This window comes from Tachyglossus aculeatus, chromosome 1 (assembly GCF_015852505.1).
Source record: "Tachyglossus aculeatus isolate mTacAcu1 chromosome 1, mTacAcu1.pri, whole genome shotgun sequence".
Taxonomy (NCBI): Eukaryota; Metazoa; Chordata; class Mammalia; order Monotremata; family Tachyglossidae; genus Tachyglossus; species Tachyglossus aculeatus.
This window is the reverse complement of record NC_052066.1, coordinates 124,664,339-124,670,953: the sequence shown is the minus strand read 5'-3', so window position 1 is coordinate 124,670,953 and position 6,615 is coordinate 124,664,339. Positions and strand designations below refer to the sequence as shown.

Below are 6,615 nucleotides of genomic sequence, written 5' to 3'. Positions count from 1 at the left end.
TGCATTTTGACCTGTGTAGAATGGCTCACTGGTCATACAAGCTCCTCTTGGAAGAACTGTTGGGCTATCAAGAAATCCCTCCATTTGTGATGCAACTGCAGAACCCCTGACCCCTGTAATGGGCAAGGCCTTGCAAATGTGAAAGCAGTTGCAGCTGAGGAATTCTCCCAGGTAGGTTGGCCCAGAATTGATCTCCCAGAAATGTAAAGAAAAGATTTTAAAATAATTTTTGGACAGCCTGCAGGAAAGTTCAGCAAATCATGTTTCAACATGGGCCATGCAAACACTAGAGAAGTATCATGGCCTAGGGGAAAGCACATGGGCCTGGGATTCAAAGGACCTGGGTTTTAATCCGCACTCACGAATTGCCTGCTGTGTAACCTTGGGAAGCCATTTCACATCTCTGTTCCACAGTTACCTCATCTTGAAAATGGGAATTTTACTCTCCTCCCTCCAACTTAGACTGTGAGCCTGATGTGGGACAGGGACTGTGTCCAACCTGATAAACTTGTATCTACTCTAGCATTTAGAACAGTTCTGTAAGTGTTTAACAAATACCATAAAAATTAGAGGAAGCAAATATCCCTCATATTGAAAATGATGTAGCTAACAAGTCCACTGAGCACAGAATGATTGCTTATGTTTATAGCATGGAGTGGATATCATGGCTAAGTAGTGGTGCAACAATGGGCTCAACTTGCTCTTAATCAGAAAAGAATCAGGGAGTCCATCCTCCCTGGTGACTCTGCCAGATGGATCACTTTAACTACATTACCTCCTGTACATTTTACAACTTTTCCTTCCTTTTCTGTCCAACTACTCTCCATTATAATTTGAAAATTTGTTTGCCAGCCTGGGCTTTACAGTGATTTCCATGCCTTGCCCCTGTGGTCTCCCCACCACTGACTCTCTTCTTTCCTGCCAGGGGTTGGTTCTTCTAGGTTTTTTTCCCTGTCCAGATCGAGCTGACTCCTTCCCTGCTAGCAGCTCCCACAATGGGCCACCACAATGAAGGAGACTCGGCCAGCTTGGGTGGGGATAGGATGGCTGGGGCAGATCACTTCTGCTTTCCTTCTTTCCCATCCTCCTTCTTTCCCATCCTCCCTTGGCCTGATCTTTGTCCCTGTTGTGACCCCAGCTGCAGCCAGGAAAAGGGCCAGTCTGTGATGAAACGTAAAAAAAATTATAAAAATAGTGCTGGAAGGTTGAAGAGTGGACAGGGCCGGGGGGAGACTGTGCTTCCTCATCCACCATCCCTGCCATTCCTCCTCACATTCCCCTGCTGGAACCAACTGTTTTCTGGTTTCCTGGCCTGGATGGCCTCTTCATGCAGCCCCCATGACCACCACTGTCATTCTCTCTGGGGATGAGGTGGAGGAAGGAGTGGTGGTCCCCTCCCGGATTTCTCCTCTGTCTTGGTCCACCCTTAGGATCTGCTTCTGGGTTTGTTCCCAAGGGCTGCAACTGGGGCAAGAGTCACATGGTCAGGAAATTGGAAAACAATGCAGGAAGCACTGCCAGGATGGAGGATGCTCTGGGAAGCAGGGGGAGGACTCCGAGGTGCACGGGGTGAAGGAAAGTGCATGCAAGCTAGGGAAAACAACTTAAAGATGGGGAGGGAGAGTAGAGTGGGGGGCTTGTGTTACCTGATTGCCCACAGTCACTGGTGCTCAAGTAGTCTGTGGCCCTGAGGTCATCAATTTGGATCAGTTCCCTCCACAAGGAGATGAAGGAAAAGGTGGCTGTTTCAGTGTCAGAATCCTCTTAGTCCTGATAGTCCAGGTTCTCTGGGCTTGGCTCGGCCCTGCTCATGGGTTCCCAGCTTGTCTCATTTTCCCATATCTCCAAGGAGCTGGAAACTCAGCATTTGGCGACTCACAGGTTTGAACTCTGATCCCAGAGATAGGGAATGGTAAGGCAGTTCTAAAGGAAAGGATTCTAGGCTGGCTATGTCATTGTATGAGGTCACTTCAGCAAGGCTGTCTTGCCAATGTATCCCAGTACGGGTCAATGTCAGGAGGGTAAGCGGCTCAAGATCCCAGAGGGTATGTTCCCACCCAGTCCCTGGGACAGTCGCCGGTGAAGCTTATACTCACATGAGGCGTCTACATCAACGCTGGCTCGCCTTTCATGGATCAGCTGTTCCGCTGACACCAAGCTGGTGCCCAGCTTGGTTAGGATCGATCACACACTCGAGCTTTAGTGCAAAACAGCCCAGAGTCACTTGAATCAGCTCATAGTCCATGGACAGAAAGGCTACCACCACATGGTGATTGTCTCTTTGGTTGCTGGGAAGTAGCATGGCATAGTGGATAAAGCACAAGCCTGCAAGTCAAAATGTTATGAGTTCAAATCCTGGCTCCGCCACTTGTCTGCTGTGTGACATTGGGACAGTCACTTCACCTCTCTGGGCCTCAGTTACCTAATCTGTAAAATGGGGATTAAGACTGTGGACAGAAACTGTGTCCAAACTGATTTGTTGCTTGTACCCAACCCAGTGCTTAGAACAGTGCCTGGCATATAAAAAGCGCTTAACAAATACCACAATTACTATTATTAGCTCATTTTCAGGAAGCTGTCGGTGACAAGGTCCCCTGACAGCACCGTCTGCAGAGAGTGCACATAGCTCCCAGAACTAGATAGCGTTGAACCGTTTCCAATAACGGAAAAGGTAAAGATTGACGGCCGCTAGCTCCAGGACCTCAAAGGCCCTGGCCAGGCACTGGAGGGCAGGGGTCAGATTCCACAGCCCCTATAGCCCATCTGTTGGTGAACAGGGCCAGGATATCATCCTGCAGCACCCCATGCAGATCAAAGTCCTCCACCAGAATCTGCCAGAGCACGGCCTGCAGAACAGACCCTGCCATGGCCCTTCTGCTGCTCTCTCTCACCAGGCACAGCTGGTAATCCTCTGCCAGGAAGCTGCTGCACATTCTGCTCTCAGTCCCAGCGCCTACTGTGTTAGACTCCCTATTGGTCTCTTTGCCACCAGTCTCTCCCATCTCCAATTTATACTACAAGCTGCTGCAAAGACCATATTCCTGAAGGATCACTCGACACACATTTCTCCACTCCTCAAAATCCTCCACTGGCTCCCTGTGTCTCTAAGCATCACATAAAAACTCCTCCCAGTTGGCTTCAAGGCTCTCCACCAACTCACCCATCTTAACTATATGATCGCTTCCAAACTGCTATTCCCCAACTCGCTCTGTTTGTCCTCAGGCTAATCTGCCAAGAGTACTTCATTCTCACTAGTCCACCTCTCTCCCCTCATTGAGACTCTTCCCTTGGCTTGGAATTCCTTCTCTTCCTAAATCTGATAAACCACCACCCTCTGTACATTCAAAGCCCTCCTGAAAACCTACCTCCTTCAGTGTGCCTTCCCAGAATCAAAATTGTCATATAAGACCATCAGTTGTCTCTGAAACTTATGTCCCTATATACCCATTCTCTTCCCTTTATTCCATTGTACATTCTATTTATTTTGATTACTCTGTAAATACTTTTCTGCCTAGCTCACCCATTAGAAGGTAAGCTCTATATGGTCAGGAAATGTCACCACTTATCCTTCTTAAATGCTTAGTACAACGTATTGCAAAGTAGGCATGCAATAAATGCTTGTATCATCATTACTACTTGTTAAAAATAGGTATTTTAAGCCTAAGATAAGAAAAAAATTTGACATGTTCAGAAATTTAAGGGATTAACTTCTAGATTTAACATATAAATATTAAACATTTCTTTGAAGAGCTCTGAAATTTCTAAAAGCTCCTTTTGGCATGAAGAGGGCTTCTGCAACTTGTAGACTAAATATTATTGTGATAATGATAATAATTATGGTATTTGTTACGTGCTGGGGTGGAAACAAGCAAATTGGGTCAGACACAGTCCCTGTCCCACATGGGGCTCACAGTCTCAATCCCCATTTTACAGATGAGGTAATTGAGGTGCAGAGAAGTGAAGTGACTTGCCCAAGGTCACACAGCAGACAAGTAGCAGAGCTGGGATTAGAACGCATGACCTTCTGACTCCCAGTCCTGTGCTGTATCCACTCTACCATGCTGTTTCTCATGATGAAATACGAAGACCTAGTTTGCAGACTTTTTTCAACTAAAATGTCATGAGGTGTACTGCAGAGATATTTACACATGGAAATTGAACTTACTGTAGGACAAAAAGCAAATTACTGTGTTCCCATTTTCCCTAAAGGATTAGATTTGTGCCTACAGCCGGTTGCACAAAGAGAACTAATTGAAAAATTCAGAGTTGTCTGCCATATGTCAGAACCCAACAGTGGGCTCACAGTCTAGAAGGGGGAGACAGAGAACAAAACAAAACATATTAACAAAATAAAATAAATAGAATAAATATGTACAAATAAAATAGAGTAATAAATACGTACAAACATATATACATATATACAGGTGCTGTGGGTAGGGGAAGGAGATAAGGCTGTGGGGAGAGGGAGGAGGGTTTTCTTTTCCTCCAGGCCTCAGTTGAACCCTGCTATTGATTGAGAGAGTTCACTAAGTAGTACTTAAGAACCTTAAAGAATGAATCCCTCTCCCTAACCAGGTATACCTATAGGTATTTAGTGACTTGGTACTTCATAGATCCAGCTTTGGTGTTTAGAGATGATTTTACTGCTGTTGAACCCTTTGTGTGACCTGAGGCAACCAATGCATAACTGGCAGTTATTCCAGCCACTAAACACACAAGTATCATCCTTTGTTGTGCCTCTGCATTTGCTATTTGCAGTACCTGGCAGTGCTTTCAGTAACAACTTAAGTCTTTCAAACTCTTCTTGGCCTCTGCTCAAAAAGAGGGCCCCATTTCTGTTTGCTGAGTATCAGCCTGGCCTGGTCTTCTCTGATATCTTCCAACAATGCACTGCTATGCTACAAAACCTACATTTTGGCTGTTAAGGACCCTAAGACTATACTTTTGACTACACCTTGCTATGGCACTTATTTTTACAACATCAATGTTCTCATTTTATATTTACCATATTCCTGGGAAGTAAGGTGAGGCAGGTATTTGTTATCCCCATTTTGCAGATGAAAAAATTGAGGCCCAGAAAGGTTAAGTGATTTCTCCAAGGCCACACAGAAGATACAGTGGACCTGGGACTAGAATCCAAGTCTTCCGACGCCCAGTCCCATGTTTTTTTCACCAGGTAGTGATACTATTTACATAATTAAAGTTCTATTAGAGGGGTCTTATTCAGTCAATCGTATTTATTGAGAGCTTACTGTGTGCAGAGCACTGTACTAAGCGCTTACACTGTAGTAAGCACTTAATAATAATGATGGCATTTGTTAAGCCCTTACTATATGCAAAGCACTGTTCTAAGCACTGAGGAGGATACAAGGTGATCAGGTTATCCCACGTGGGGCTCATATCTTAATCCCCATTATACAGATGAGGGAAACTGAGGCACAGAGAAGTGAAGTGACTTGCCCAAAGTCACACAGCTGACAAGCGGCAGAACCGGGATTAGAACCCATGACCTCTGACTCCCAAGCTCATGGTCTTTCCACTGAGCCACGCTGCTTATACTTTTTTTATTCTTTATAAGAGAGCATTAGGTCACAGTTTAATGTTAAGATCAGGAATTGTTCATTCCTCTTTTAGTACTTACAAGCACATACTATTTGCAGAGCACTACACTAGATTCTTGAGAGTGATCTCGTTCAAACACTCATCCTCAATAGATTTAGACCACTGCATCACTCTGGTATTTGAGCAGTTCATTCATTCATTCAATCAATCGTATTTATTGAGTGCTTAATGTGTGCAGAGCACTGTACTAAGTGCTTAGGAAGTACAAGTTGGCAACATATAGAGACGGTCCCTACCCAACAGTGGGCTCACAGTCTAGAAGGGGAAGACAGAGAACAAAGCAAGACATATTAACAAAATAAAATAAATAGAATAAATATGTACAAATAAAATAAATAAATAAATAGAGTAATAAATATATACAAACATATATACATATATACAGGTGCTGTGGGGAGGGGGAGGAGGTAAGGTGGGGGGATGGGGAGGGGGAGGAGGGGGAGAGGAAGGAGCAGGCTCAGTTTGGGCCTCAGTTCTACTTAGAGCAGTTCTACTTAGAGTTCCATTGCTCAACTCAACTTGGAGGGAGTTACATAAGATACCCTAAATATTGTCTCACTAAACTCATACCTGGTTTGCCAGAGGACCGTTCTTGGTGAACCCTTATTTTGCTACACAGATAGGATTTTGCTGTCAGTATCACTGACAGAAATGAAGGATAGATACATATCAGCAAACTCACTGGTCTCCCTACTTCCAGCCTCTACCCACTTCGACCTATAAATAACACCCTTGCCTAGGTCATCTTCCTGGAATTTAATTCAATCAATCATTGGCAATTCTTGAGTGCTTACTGTGTGCAGAACACCGTACTAAATGCTTGGGAGTGTACAATATAAAAGAGTTGGGAAACGCGATACCTGCCAACAAGGATTTTATGGCCTAGAAGGGGAGACAGACAGCAAAATAAATTATAGATATATATTCATTCAATCGTGTTTACTGAGCGCTTACTGTGTGCAGAGCACTGTACTAAGTGCTTGGAAAATACAA

General features: G+C 44.5%; 1 pseudogene; it reads right to left on the bottom strand.

Annotated features, from left to right (window-relative positions):
* Nucleotides 1-1,203: 1,203 nt before the first annotated feature.
* Nucleotides 1,204-2,933, bottom strand: LOC119928223 (annotated as a pseudogene).
* Nucleotides 2,934-6,615: the final 3,682 nt, after the last annotated feature.